General features: G+C 39.1%; 2 protein-coding genes across 14 annotated transcripts in view; one reads left to right on the plus strand and one right to left on the minus strand.

The window, feature by feature from the left end:
• The window catches only part of LOC126426682 (S-phase kinase-associated protein 2-like), a 635548-nt gene that overhangs the window by 304668 nt on the left and 315207 nt on the right, over window positions 1–15673 (minus strand). The gene's annotated exons all lie outside the window — the stretch shown is intronic.
• The window catches only part of LOC126426686 (uncharacterized), an 897888-nt gene continuing 888103 nt past the window's right edge, over window positions 5889–15673 (plus strand). Inside the window, exons 1-2 of the transcript XR_007576388.1 lie at window positions 5889–5949; window positions 9209–9418. The gene's annotated coding sequence lies outside the window, so the exon portion shown is untranslated. The remainder of the gene's footprint in view (window positions 5950–9208; window positions 9419–15673) is intronic.

Below are 15673 nucleotides of genomic sequence, written 5' to 3' on the forward strand. Positions count from 1 at the left end.
CAGCAGCAATGTATGGGACTGAGTGTCGCGCTATGATGAAACAACAGGAGCAAATGTTACACATCATGGAGATGTAGATGCTTTGGTGGTCCATGGGGCTGACGCGGTGTGAGCACATAACAAATGCAGACGTCCAGAAAAGGTTTGGTGTCGAGCCGATCACTGCCAGTTTAGTTTAGTTTAGTTATGTCATGTTCTGAAGATAATTTTTACGATTATTTTATCGATATGATGTGGAACAAGTCAGATTAGAAAATATATATAGACACAAGTGAATAGTGCTAATATTAATATTACTGAAATTTTTAGTTCTACATATGCAACTACATTTAGATGTACAATTTTTGTTACCAGTTCTGAAACAGAATCTCGTCCATGGAATAGAAGGAGTTGTCCAAAAGAAATGATTTTAAGCTAGATTTAAAACTGCTACCTGCCAGACACTTTATGTTGTTGGGTAAATGATCAAAGATTTTTGTTGCTGAATAATGTACTCCTTTTTGAGCAACTGACAGCTTCAATAACGGTTAGGAAAGGTCATTTTTCCCTCTAGTGTTGTGCATATGAACATCACTGTGCTTCGCAAACTGAGATGGATTATTTATAACGAATTTCATTAGTGAATTTATGTACTCTGATGGTGCAGTTAAAATACCTACCACCTTGAATAGGTGTCTACATGACGTCCTTGGGTGAACACCACTAATTATTCTCACTGTTCTCTTTTTGTGCAATCAGTAGTTTATGTCTAAGTGGTGATTTACCCCAGAAAACTATTCCATAACACATTATTGAGTGGAAATATGCAAAGTACGTTAGGAGCCTGATCTGTTTATTACCAAGACTAGCGATTATACGAAGAGCGAAAGAAGCTGAACTTAATTGTTTGAGAAGCTCAGTAATATGCTTCTTCCAGTTCAAGTTGTCATCAAATTTGGATAAATCTACCCTGTTAACTGAGCCCTGTTCATATGCTACATCAATTGTGGGTGCGACTCTATTCAGTGCACAGAAGCGGATATAGTGAGTGTTCTTCAAAATTAAGCGAGAGCCATTTTCTGAGAACCACTTAATAATTCATTGAAACACATCCTTAACAATATCTTCAGCTGCTTTTTCTGGAATGGGATTTATTATAACACTTGTGTCACATGCAAAAAGTACTAGTTATGCTTGCTGAATGTTAAGTGAGAGGTCATTCAGATGAATAAGCAACAGCAGAGGACCTATAATTGAACCCTATGGGACTCCCTTTGTGATAACTCCCCACTGACTAGAATTTACCACCCTCCCAACATTATTTGTGTTATTCAGCACAACTTCTTGGTTTCTGTTCGTTAAGTATGATTCAAACCATCTGTGTGTATAGCATTCGATTCCATAAAACCTGAGTTTTTCTAAGAGTGTGACGTGATCCACGCAGTCAAATTCCTTGGAAAGATCACAAAAAATACCAGCTGGCGATAATTTGTTATTTAGGGCTTGTACTGTGTGATGGGTAAATGTGTAGATAGCATTGTCAGTCAAGTAACCCTTCCGGAATCCGAACTGTGACATGCTGAGTAAATTATTTTCACTTAAATGTGAGACTATTCTTGAATTCATAACTTTTCGAATATTTTAGAAAACGAAGTCAGCAATGAGATTGGTCTGTAATTATTTAAGTCGCTCCTGTCCTCTTTCTTATGAAGAGGTTTGACAATTGTGTATTTCAATCTGTCTGGAAACTTTCCCTGTGCTAGCGAAGCATTACGTATATCACTAAGGACTCCACTTATTGAATTAGAACAACACTTCAAAAGTCTGTTAGAGACTCCATCAACACCACATGAGCTCTTTTTTAACAGTATATTTATAATTCCCTTAATTTCACGGGGGGTGGGGGATTTGGTCCTATTTCTAAAGGCCTAAAGTCCTGGGGAATGACATTTTTAACATTTTTTTGCTTCTTCAACTGAACCCTTTAAACCTATTTTTGCTGCTACATTCAGAAAGTGAATGTTAAAAATACTTGCAACTTGTGAATTATCACTCACAACATCATCATTTAGCTTTATTGCTATGGTATGCTGCGCACTGTGAGGCTGCCCCATCTCCCATTTGACAATGTTCCATACAGTTTTAATCTTATTATCCGCATTATTAATTTCTGTCAGAACACATAAGCTTCTCGACTCCTTAATGACTTTATTTAAAATATTACAGTATCTTTTGTAGAAAGCAAGTAACGTTGGATCCTGACTTATTCTGACCTGTCCATATATTTCATTCTTCCTCTTATGTTGTATCTTAATTCCCTTAGTAATCAATGGCTTACTTGACTTTGTAATGGCTTTTTTGGATAACATTTCAGGAAAGCAACTCTCAACTATTGAGACAAATTTACGGTGGAATAAATTGAATTTGGCATTACCATAATTTTCTGTGTATACTTCATCCCATTCTACCTTTTCTAGGCCGCTCTTAAAACTCTGTACCCTGTTCACCTCCCTGCCTTGTATAAACCTGCCTGAAGCCTGTAAGGTGCTATATGCGTTATTTCCGTGAACTGTGCATCATGATCAGATAGCTCATTAACAACTGGGTACATATTAATTGTTTCTGCCTGAGCACTGTCTATGAAAATGTTACCGATAAGTGACCTGCTATCCTACTGCACATGAGTTGGAAAATTTACAACAAATACTAGATTGAAACAATGAAACAAAGATTCTCGCTCAATTTTCCTATCCGTATCTTTTAAGAAATCTACATTAAAATCACCACAAACCAGTGACTGCGTCTTTTTGTCTGACAGGTAGCTCAATAAAGCCTCTAGTGAGAGAAGCCGTCTCCGCTGTTACGTCCACGTCATGAGAAAGCAAGACAACTCAGTTGCAAAAACAGAGCTCCACATCAACCCAGGAGGAACAAGACCACCAGGAAGACCGGCAAAGAGATGGACTGACAACGTCAGGGGAGACATGTACGTTATTGGCTTAAGACCAGAGGATTTCAACGACAGGGAGAAGTGGAGAAGATGTAGCGAAACAGCAGACCCCGCAAGTCGGGATTAATGCTTGGAAAGACAGAGAATTGTTTCTGGGTGGTTTGTTTTGCACACATTTAGGAATGTCAGACTGCAACCCATCGAGTGCAGAGAAATCGATATTCGGGTGCAATGAATGAGATCCGGTAAAACATACTGAAACTTTCCAAGACTCTTGGCTTCAAACTGACAGATTTAGAGGTTGGTTGGATTCCGTTGAAGGTAACAACAGAAAGGTGCGGTGTAAACAGTGTTAGTTTATTGTTGCCTGCAGTAGAAGCGACCTCGAAAAAAATGCTTATCGAGTCAAACACATTAAACATGTTGAAACTGTGCAAAGGAACAAAACTATTGTTGATTGTTTTCGAAAATGTTTGATGAAAGCAAACATACGGAAAAGGCGAAGACGGCTGAACTGAGATTATCAACTTTTTTCGCTGAGCATATTGTTGCATTTTCAACAGTGGACCAACTTGTTCCTGTGTTAAAAGATGTTTTATCTGACTTCAAAATTGCTCCAGAGGTTACTTGAGGTCGTATAAAGTGTGCCAATATAGTGAAAAATGCTAGTGCAAAGGTGGAAACTGATAAAACGTTTGCCCGCATCTCGTGGTCGTGTGGTAACGTTCTCGCTTCCCACGCCCGGGTTCCCGGGTTCGATTTCCGGCGGGGTCAGGGATTTTCTCTGCCTCGTGATGGCTGGGTGTTGTGTGCTGTCCTTAGGTTAGTTAGGTTTAAGTAGTTCTAAGTTCTAGGGGACTTATGACCACAGCAGTTGAGTCCCATAGTGCTCAAAGCCATTTGAACCATTTTTTTGATAAAACGTTTCAGTATCTAAAGGAAATTTTCTATTTTAGTGAACGAGAGTACCGACATATCAGATAGCAAACATATATAAGTTTTAGTGAAATATGTGTCGCCAGTTGATGGGTATGTGAAAACCCAACTTCTGGTGTCGAAACCTCTGGATGCCAAAGACTGCTCGGAAGAAAATCTATTCATAGCTCTGAGGAGTGTGTCGAAAGAGAAAGATATTCCAATTACAAATGTGATTGCCATGGTTTGTGACAATGTGTCTATAATGTTGGGAAGCTGTGATTCTGTCATAACAAGACTTAGAAATGTTGTACCAAATCAGATTGTTCTCAACTCTATATGCCTTTCATCTGCTTCAGTTACAAACAAGACATGTCAGAAGCTTCCTAGATCCTGTGAAGAGTTAATAAGGTCCATGACAACCAACATACCTGGCAGTGCAAAGCGCTGCACTATTTTACAAGAATTTCAAGAACTTTTAGGAGCTGAACGTAAATGGTTCTTTAAATTATCGGGAACGCGATAGCTTATTTTGCATATATGTGTTGTTCGTCTGCTGGAAAACTGGAAAGTGTTTCTGCACTACTCCCAGTTAGCAATTGCTCAAGATAAAGTTTTGCAGAAACAGAGCTTCACGAATTTGAAAGTTCGTGTATTATAAGGCGCGTTTACACTTAGCTCAGAACATGTTTTTGTTTGCAACATTGATCCCTCCACATGTTGGCTACGTTGTTCGTTGTTTGTGTATTCAGTGATTACATATTGTCTCTAAAGTATATTTTGGTTTACTTCGACACTTTTAACGCTCTTTTCCAATTGAGGAAAATATTAATTCACAAGTTTTCAGGAGATTCTTTGGGTCTGTTTATAAAAAATTGGTCAGAACTTTCAAAACCCTGGTGTTCTCACTGAAATACACAATATTAATAAACTTCCATCATACCATTATCTCCTATTAGAACCAGAATATCTTGGTCCCAAATTTGAACGGTTATTACAAACTCGCTAGGAAATGTGGAAAGGGAATTCATAAACTAAGACTTAAATGCACTGATTTCTATATCGCAGCAATCGAATAAATGAAGGATCTGCCTATACACGATGAATTTTTTAGAGACTTAAAATTCGTAGAGTCAAATATTGCATTAACAGCTGACAGAAGGTACCAGATTTGTATCACGAATCGCATCGAAGTTTGGAGGATCTGATGTAATTACCTTTGCAGCTGAATGGAGAAGTCTACCGTTTGTGGCTGAAATAAGAAGAAGGAACGTTCAGAAATGGACTTGGATCGTATGCAGAGTGAAATCTCAAACTTGAAAGATTTCCGGTATCAGGGATTCAGAATATCAGTAAACTTGCTGAGCTGGTTCTTTCGCTTCCACATTTTAATGCTGAATCCGAAAGAATATTTTCTATTGCAAGTGATGTAAAAAAGAGGAAATGAAACAGAATTCGAGGTGAGAAATGAAATTCATTTGTTTTGTGAGATGTTTATTTCAAGCAAACGGAATAGACTTCACAACTTATTAAGTGGAACAAAAACAACTCATGCTTCACAATAAGAAAAACTTGTATTAAGTGAAAGTCTAACTGCGCGATGGAGACTGAAAGAGGGAGGAGTACGTGTACATCTCTTCAAAAGGAAGGCTGTATTTTCTGAAAGGATAAGCAAGCACTTCAGTAATGTAAGTCCTGAGTTTACATTATATGATGTAGTATTGCGAAGGTGCTGTTATATATTGTAGTTGCATTTTACACTCTGCTACTAGTTTAATGTGCTGTGTGTGGAATCGTAAGCCATTATTTCTTTTGTTATACCTATTCTCTCTCTCTCTCTCTCTCTCTCTCTCTCTCCCGCTCTCTATCTCTCTCTCTCACTCACTTTTCCTAGGCATCATGTGGTTTTCCTTACCATGGGACACTTTATACAGAAAAGGGACATTTTGAGTAACAGGTTGGGACTTTGAGCTTCAGAGTGTGGCATCACTGGTAGTTATTCGTAAAAAAGCAGAACAGACGACAGTCGTCACTTTTAATCGATGTTCCGTGGTTGTCACTTTTTTAGAAGTTTATTGTGTGGAATACATTTAGAAAATCAACATGTGAGTGATCTAATAATTGTCTCTTGACCGTTGACTCCGCATATCTTTTTTTTTTTTCTTATTAAACGTAGTTAGGTTTAATATTTGCGTGATAATATGAGTGAACAAAATGTAAAAGTGCGGCATGAAAATACTCTGCGGTTAACAAGTCGAGTTACAGGCGAAAGAAAAATCGTATGTATTCGTGGTTGTGTCATGCAGCGGATGCTGCCTTAATTCAGTGCGACGTTAAAGACTTGTGACGTACCATGGCTGGAACAGCTAGTTGAGTCTCCCAGTTGTGAATAACGTTGTTTCGGATTTACCGGTATTATTAAAATGATTCACAAAACTGCGTTGTTTGATGTACTTGGGAGTCATAATATGAAATTCGTTAACATAATTTATAAATTTGAAGGTCATATAAGTTTAGTATGACTTGTATAACCGCAGTTTTGTTTCTGTAGATAGCTTCTTATGCGCGAATGTTACTTAGTACTGTGCTCAGGAAAGTATGAGTCTATATAGTGCACAACGTGAGTGATGAGTGTGCCCCTTTTTACCACACGTTGTGTAGTTGACATCTGTGATGCTCTTATTGTTTAGGTAGTTCGCGTGTCTTGTTTACAATAAGGCTCGAAGTTGTTTGTGTGTGTGTGGGGGGGGGGGGGGTGGTATGTAGGTGTAGTAGAGATGATATGTGTATTGTAGATTGCGATGATGCGCATCCGCCTTTACCAGAACTTCACTTGTAATGTTTTTTGTTTAATCTGAATTCTGTTGTCTCTAATTCTACCGTAGCCCGAGTTCTGGAGTCAACGGAAGCGTCAGATTCCACCCGTCTGGTTTGACCCGTGACGTTATGGATGTTGTGGTCTGTGACATTACGGCGCTGAGTTTAGTTTGAGTTGGTTGTTTGTAGATGTCTTCTTGTGTTTGATGGTTCCCTCTGGTGGTGTGTGTATGTATGTGCGTTGCCTTGTGTGGTGTATTGGGTTTATTTGAACTCTGGTTTTGGAAGAGCGGAGTTGTGGCATTGTTCATGACCTAGGGATTGAAATTGTTTTCAGTGAGTTATCAGTTTTATTGTGTTCTGTTTACGTGTCAGCGTTTTCGATACGTTTTATTGGTTTGCTGTTTGTGGTGTGGTAAGACGTTTAATTTATTGATTGGATTCTCTTTTTGTTGTGAATATGATGATAAAGTGAGATTGCACCATGTTGCGGGCGGAGATGGGAGAGGATATGTTGTCCTCGATTAAGTTCTGCAGGTGTCTGGATTAATAGCGGAATTTGTGAAGTGAGGCGTTTTGCCGAGAGAATATGCAGTTGGCGAAAGTTCCGGCTTCTCGGACTGCGGACGTGTACATGTGTTGGTGTCGGAAGGACAATGTTTGGAGCTCCTGTAGGCGCGGTACCTGGTTCGAGAAATCTAGGTTGGCTGTGAGAGATTATTTTCATGACGTACTATTTTTGTTACAGGTCCCATATTAGTTTTTGTGTGTATGCGACTGTAGTGAGTGAGAGGACGGTGTTAGATTGATTTTCTTTTTGTAAGATTGATTTTCTTTTTGTAGGGCAGTGTGTTCTGAGTATGTCAGTATAAGAGTAAGTTGGGTGAGCCGGGGTTAGTGTTTGAGATAGATGAGTCACAGTTTGGGATGAGGGAAGTATGGGAGAGGTACATCTCTGGTTGGTTTGTGGGTGTGGGGAGGTTGTTACTTTGTGGGGTGGGTATGCCGATTATGTTTTCAGGGTTTTGGAGGGGCGCACTAAGAGGGACTTGAAGGGTTAATTGAGGAGGGGAGTACTGTAGTTTCATATGCTTTTTCGTCATACAAGGGTTTGGAGAAGAGGGCTTTTGATCAGTTAGTTGTAAACCATAGTTTAGAGTTTAAAAATTGCAAAACTGGTGCATGTGCTAATGCAATGGAGTTGTCTTTTTTTTTTTTTTTTTTTTTTTTTTTTTTGGGGGGGGGGGGTGTTGGTGGTTAAATCAGTTATAAGGAAGGGAAGAGTGGCTCTTCTAACCTGCCATCTCATTTAGATGAGTATTGGTGTTGGAAGTGTGTCCCTGGCATTATTGTGTTTTTCGTGTTCTTCTGTGGGCAGTAGGGAAGATGTACAGGATAGTGGTTGGTTGAGGGTGTTCGGTATGTGGGGGGTGATTGTGGGTAGTTGTTGTGGATTTAGGTGGGGGGGGGGATTCTTTTATGATTATGTTCGAGAGACCTTTTTTTGTTACAGTTGTTTTTGACTTGTACTGTGTGATTGAGTTCAGTTTATTTTTGTGGTTTTTATTTGGCGTGTGAGTGAGTGAGTGTTGGCCAACCAAGTGTGCAGTGCCGGAATTTGTTGGTGGTAAGTAGTAGTTTTTTTGGGTCTATTGTTCATGTGTGTTTATCATGTATCGATTGTTTTTAATTTCTGTGGGGAAGTTTGATTTTTGTGTTTTCGAGGTGATGTGGGTTTGGTTTTATTTATCGCAGTTGCAGGTGTTTGGTTTTTGGTATCATCGGCTGTGGTTGACCTACGTAGGTCAAGGGAAATGTTTGATTCCAATTTTTGTCATCTGATAATGAAGCCAATGAATGTCATGGCAAAAATTATTGTGGGCAAAAAATTTTAAGTGTGTTGCTGTAAGAGTAATTTACTTGTCAAGAACTATCACTAATTGTCTCTGTGAAGTTTTATGAAATGTCTCATTTTGGGTTTTATAGAAGCAGTGTCATGAAGTATTGTCGTCTGGCATTATCATGTGAGGGCAATTTTAGGTATTTGCATGACATCTTGTTGTTGCAGCTTGTGCTCATTAGAGTAAATGCTAAATGTTCATATAGAGTACATTAGAAGCCAACATTCTGCGAGCTAAAGATCATGGAGGCAATAAACTTTTGTACTTCTGTACATTGTACCAAGCAGTAGTTGGCAGAAGTAAAATGTTGAGGAAATATATTACGCTCTGCAAGAAACAATACATATTTATACATGATGCTATAGATTGAACTTATAGTTGTTCGTATGTAGGTAACAAATTATTCAATAAAATACCACTATTTGTCTAAGTATTTACTGAGCATGCTTATAAACATAATGTGCTTGGCTCATGCCTGCCCCTTCTGCAGTGTGAAGGGAAAATGTTTAAATGTAATTGCAGTACTTAACCTACTCTTGTTTTACAGAGAGTAATGTAACATTTATTGACATTATCTGTTGGTGTAATGACACCATTTGCCCTAATGACTTAGTAATAAAATGATTACTGTTAAATTATCCTTCAGGTATGTCACATGGAGCGATAAATAAACAAACTTCGTTCTCGGCTAGAGTTTGATGCAAGCTATCGAACTATTCACCATTCCACCGCCTTACAGAACCACCCACTGTAACTGTTTTGAAGCCACAGTTGCTTGCACCATTCTCCCAGAGGTGGACTTGGGGATGTATTTGGGGGAGGAGTGAAACAGTTGGTCAGAACTAGTCGTACAGCAGTAAGTAAAAACTGTCAAATGTTTGCTTTGCGACTGCCAAGTAACTCTTGTGTTTTTTATTGCATGCTGTATCTAATTTGTTCACTTGCATTTCTTTAATCAGTGCCTACTATATTGGTTACACATTTACCATTTGCATTGGTAGCTTGCTAGTTACTTCCATGTTATACATGATGTATTCAAATTGTAGTACGGATTATGTCAGCTGAACAGCAGATTGCATGGCAGAAGTCCAGTGACACTGTACCTGTCTCTTACTTTGCATGCTGCAGTTCATATTTATGAATTGAATGAAGGACAGTGAACATGACAAATGGTGAGTGGAATTGTCACATTCCAACCAAACCTTAGCCTCGGGCTTTGCCACAGGTCACTTTGTCACCACATCTAGTTTTCTTCCTACTGTTAACACTGAAAACAAACACAGTTGTTTAGTTACAATCACTCATTTCGCAGTTGCCGACTGCATCGTGCAACAGAAGAGCCAGGACATTAACTACATTTAGCCTCTTGCATAGATCATTTAAAACATGTATGAAGTAGTGAGTTATCCTTTCCTTCTACTGTTGTAATTGTGGATATTGCTGTCACTTTCAGAATGAAGTGAATTTTTGCATACTTAATCAGTGAATGAATGCAATTTGAGCCTTTGGTTGACGTCCCTAATTGCTTAGATATGTCCACAACACAGAATATTCTCCCACAGAACATTAATGAATGAATGTCTCTGTATCCCCAGAGTTGGCCAGTTTTGAGTTTTTATCAGTATTTGAACCCAAGAACTTGGAAGTTTGTTGTTGTTGTTGTTGTGGTCTTCAGTCCTGAGACTGGTTTGATGCAGCTCTCCATGCTACTCTATCCTGTGCAAGCTTCTTCATCTCCCAGTACCTACTGCAACCTACATCCTTCTGAATCTGCTTAGTGTATTGATCTCTTGGTCTCCCTCTACGATTTTTACCCTCCACGCTGCCCTCCAATGCTAAATTTGTGATCCCTTGATGCCTCAAAACATGTCCTACCAACCGATCCCTTCTTCTAGTTGTGCCACAAACTTCTCTTCTCCCCAATCCTATTCAATACCTCCTCATTAGTTACGTGATCTACCCACCTTATCTTCAGCATTCTTCTGTAGCACCACATTTCGAAAGCTTCTATTCTCTTCTTGTCCAAACTGGTTATCGTCCATGTTTCACTTCCATACATGGCTACACTCCATACAAATACTTTCAGAAACGACTTCCTGACACTTAAATCTATACTCGATGTTAACAAATTTCTCTTCTTCAGAAACGCTTTCCTTGCCGTTGCCATTCTACATTTTATATCCTCTCTACTTCGACCATCTTCAGTTATTTTACTCCCTAAATAGCAAAACTCCTTTACTACTTTAAGTGTCTCATTTCCTAATCTAATCCCCTCAGCATCACCCGATTTAATTTGACTACATTCCATTATCCTCGTTTTGCTATTGTTGATGTTCATCTTATATCCTCCTTTCAGGACACTGTCCATTCCGTTCAACTGCTCTTCCAAGTCCTTTGCTGTCTCTGACAGAATTACAATGTCATCGGCGAACCTCAAAGTTTTTACTTCTTCTCCATGAATTTTAATACCTACTCCGAATTTTTCTTTTGTTTCCTTTACTGCTTGCTCAATATACAGATTGAATAACATCGGGGAGAGGCTACAACCCTGTCTCACTCCTTTCCCAACCACTGCTTCCCTTTCATGCCCCTTGACTCTTATAACTGCCATCTGGTTTCTGTACAAATTGTAAATAGCCTTTCGCTCCCTGTATTTTACCCCTGCCACCTTCAGAATTTGAAAGAGAGTATTCCAGTTAACGTTGTCAAAAGCTTTCTCTAAGTCTACAAATGCTAGAAACGTAGGTTTCCCTTTTCTTAATCTTTCTTCTAAGATAAGTCTTAAGGTTAGTATTGCCTCACGTGTTCCAACGTTTCTACGGAATCCAAACTGATCTTCCCCGAGGTCCGCTTCTACCAGTTTTTCCATTCGTCTATAAATAATTCGCGTTAGTATTTTGCAGCTGTGACTTATTAAACTGATAGTTCGGTAATTTTCACATCTGTCAACACCTGCTTTCTTTGGTATTGGAATTATTATATTCTTCTTGAAGTCTGTGGGTATTTCGCCTGTCTCATACATCTTGCTCACCAGATGGTAGAGTTTTGTCATGACTGGCTCTCCAAAGGCCATTAGTAGTTCTAATGGAATGTTGTCTACTCCCGGGGCCTTGTTTCGACTCAGGTCTTTCAGTGCTCTGTCAAACTCTTCACGCAGTATCTTATCTCCCATTTCATCTTCATCTACATGCTTTTCCATTTCCATAATATTGTCCTCAAGTACATCGCCCTTGTATAAACCCTCTATATACTCCTTCCACCTTTCTGCCTTCCCTTCTTTGCTTAGAACTGGGTTGCCATCTGAGCTCTTGATATTCATACAAGTGGTTCTCTTCTCTCCAAAGGTCTCTTTAATTTTCCTGTAGGCAGTATCTATCTTACCCCTAGTGAGACAAGCCTCTACATCCTTACATTTGTCCTCTAGCCATCCCTGCTTAGCCATTTTGTACTTTCTGTCGATCTCATTTTTGAGAAGTTTGTATTCCCTTTTGCTTGCTTCATTTACTGCATTTTTATATTTTCTCCTTTCATCAATTAAATTCAATATTTCTTCTGTTACCCAAGGATTTCTATTAGCCCTCGTCTTTTTACCTACTTGATCCTCTGCTGCCTTCACTACTTCATCCCTCAGAGCTACCCATTCTTCTTCTACTGTATTTCTTTCCCCCATTCCTGTCGATTGTTCCCTTATGCTCTCCCTGAAACTCTCTACAACCTCTGGTTCTTTCAGTTTATCCAGGTCCCATCTCCTTAAATTCCCACCTTTTTGCAGTTTCTTCAGTTTCAATCTGCAGTTCATAACCAATAGATTGTGGTCAGAATCCACATCTGCCCCTGGAAATGTCTTACAATTTAAAACCTGGTTCCTAAATCTCTGTCTTACCATTATATAATTTATCTGATACCTATTAGTATCTCCAGGATTCTTCCAGGTATACAACCTTCTTTTATGATTCTTGAACCAAGTGTTAGCTATGATTAAGTTATGCTCTGTGCAAAATTCTACAAGGTGGCTTCCTCTTTCATTTCTTCCCCCCAATCCATATTCACCTACTATGTTTCCTTCTCTCCCTTCTCCTACTGACGAATTCCAGTCACCCATGACTATTAAATTTTCGTCTCCCTTCACTACCCGAATAATTTCTTTTATCTCGTCATATATTTCATCAATTTCTTCATCATCTGCAGAGCTAGTTGGCATATAAACTTGTACTACTGTAGTAGGCATGGGCTTTGTGTCTATCTTGGCCACAATAATGCGTTCACTATGCTGTTTGTAGTAGCTAACCCGCACTCCTATTTTTTTATTCATTATTAAATCTACTCCTGCATTACCCCTATTTGATTTTGTATTGATAACCCTGTAATCACCTGACCAAAAGTCTTGTTCCTCCTGCCACCGAACTTCACTAATTCCCACTATATCTAACTTCAACCTATCCATTTCCCTTTTTAAATTTTCTAACCGACCTGCCCGATTAAGGGATCTGACATTCCACGCTCCGATCCGTAGAATGCCAGTTTTCTTTCTCCTGATAACGATGTCCTCTTGAGTAGTCCCCGCCCGGAGATCCGAATGGGGGACTATTTTACCTCCGGAATATTTTACCCAAGAGGACGCCATCATCATTTAATCATACAGTAAAACTGCATGTCCTCGGGAAAAATTACGGCTGTAGTTTCCCCTTGCTTTCAGCCGTTCGCAGTACCAGCACAGCAAGGCCGTTTTGGTTAATGTTACAAGGCCAGATCAGTCAATCATCCAGACTGTTGCCCTTGCAACTACTGAAAAGGCTGCTGCCCCTCTTCAGGAACCACATGTTTGTCTGGCCTCTCAACAGATACCCCTCCGTTGTGGTTGCACCTACGGTACGGCCATCTGTATCGCTGAGGCACGCAAGCCTCCCCACCAACGGCAAGGTCCATGGTTCATGGGGGAAGTGGAAGTTTCTACCCAATTTATTATATTCTGTTGTCATGCTAACATTAATAGGTGATGAACTTAGTTTGCAATGCCAAACTGGATGATTTATGTACATTTGTCTAGAACCACGTGCTTCGTCTGGTTTGAGTTGATTGCTTATTTTGTTTTGATCTGATAAGCTGAAAGTGCATTATTGTACTGTGTCGTGCATTGTTTGTCAGATTCTGATAATGAGTGTTAACGACCTGTCGCCGCTCGTGGCATGGCTTGCATTTGTGCGTGCTACTGCGGCTTACAATAAAAAAAGAGGAATTGTCTCATGAGCGAAACAATGGCAAGAGACTGCTATTTGTTGTTACTTACACTGCTGCTTTCTTTGATTATGATCAACAAGAACCAAATAATAGACTGCGTGTGATAGATGATGATCTGAACGAGAGTTTGGCAAAAAATTTTCTCTGTTTGAAAATCTTTGCAGCCGCCTGTTTAGTACATTACATTCTGCACAGAAATGAGTCCTCTTAGATTTAAAAATCTAGTCAGTTGCCGTGCTTCATTTCTGACTGAATCACTATTCAGCGTAAGAATAATACAAATATAGGCATGACATGATACGTATATTCTTCCGTGTTTGCTGTTGTCTCACTCTAGTTTCGTAGTTAATTAGGCAGACAGGATTTAAATGAGATAGCAGCAAATACAAAAAATACATGGCATAATGTTTACATTCTTCTACCTTTTCTTTTAATTTATTTACTGATGCAGAGGTTTTGGCTCCAGTATTTATCTTCGTGCCTGCAAAGCATGCCTGTGTAGCGCTGCGTATATTAGACAGCAGAAGTTAGTTGTGGCGGCACCTACCAACATTTTTCAGAACTTTCGCCTACTTTGAACCTGATTGTAAACCGCAGACAGTTTTTTAGATTACAAAAACTGGAAAAAAGTGTGGCTTAGATTTGCGTAAATACGGTAATTCTTTCTCCGTTGCTGTATAATTCAGCTCATGTTTGTCTAGGCTGCAACTAGCGAAAGCAATGGTTTTATTTTCTCCCTCTTCTGGGTCCCATTCCCCTCGCAATAATTCTGCTGCTATGCCATATTCTGATGCATCTGTTGTGATGCCAAATGGTTCACGAAGACTTGGATGGTTCAATATAGGAGCATTGACTAGGGTATCCTTTACTTCCTGGAATGCCTTTTCTGCATTTTCATCCCATAATCATTTTGCCTTTTGCTAGCGATAGTAGATGTGGATTACTATGACTTGTCCTTGTATATACCGTCTATAAAATCCCACTAATCCTAAAAAGGAACGTAACTATTTCACATTCTGTGGATGTGGGCAGTCTTTAATCGCTTTAATGTGTTATGGATCTGGTTTAATTCCTCTTATTTCTTCAAGCTGTCCCAAGAATTTTAGTTCCTCTTGCCCAAAATGTGATGTAGCGAGCGAGCTTAGTAGTTATTCCCTTGGTATAGAATTTCTCTATTGCTCTTGAAAGTACATCACAATGTTCCTCCCAGGTTTTTGAAACAATCAGTATATCTTCTACATAAATCAATAGCTCTTGTAACAACTTTCTCCCTAATGTTTGATATAATGCTCTTATAAACACTGATGCTGATATGTTTAACCCAAATGGCGAAACTTTAAGCTTGTAGACTTTCTGTCATATAGGAATGCAGTATAAGGTCTAGATTCTTTAGCTAATTTCACCTGCCAGTACCCATCTGTCCGATCCACAGAACTAAAATAATTTGCTTTTGCAAAATGAGCAAGTAGTTCGTTTATGCATATGGGACAATCTCTCTCCAGTTCAATGTGACAATTCCAGGTTCTCGCGTCTAGTACTAGGCGCACACCACCTGTTGCCTTTCTGACAACTAACAGTGGATTGTTGTATATGCTTGTGCTTCTTTCTACAACATTATTATCTAACATTTTATGTATTTCTTCCTGTACTTCCTCTCTTACGTTGATAGGTACAGGGTAAGGTCTAAAGAAAAAATGTTCCTTGGTTTTGATCTTAAAACTACACACATAATCTCCTATATTCCCTGGTTTGTCTGAAAATACATCTGAATATCTGCATAATATTCCATGTAGCTCTTCCTTTTGAGTAAGGGTTAACAACATTTCAGATTCGTAAGCCTTAGCATACAAATCAGCTTTATTTGCAATTTGTT

Source organism: Schistocerca serialis, chromosome 11, assembly GCF_023864345.2.
Source record: "Schistocerca serialis cubense isolate TAMUIC-IGC-003099 chromosome 11, iqSchSeri2.2, whole genome shotgun sequence".
NCBI classification, from domain to species: Eukaryota; Metazoa; Arthropoda; class Insecta; order Orthoptera; family Acrididae; genus Schistocerca; species Schistocerca serialis.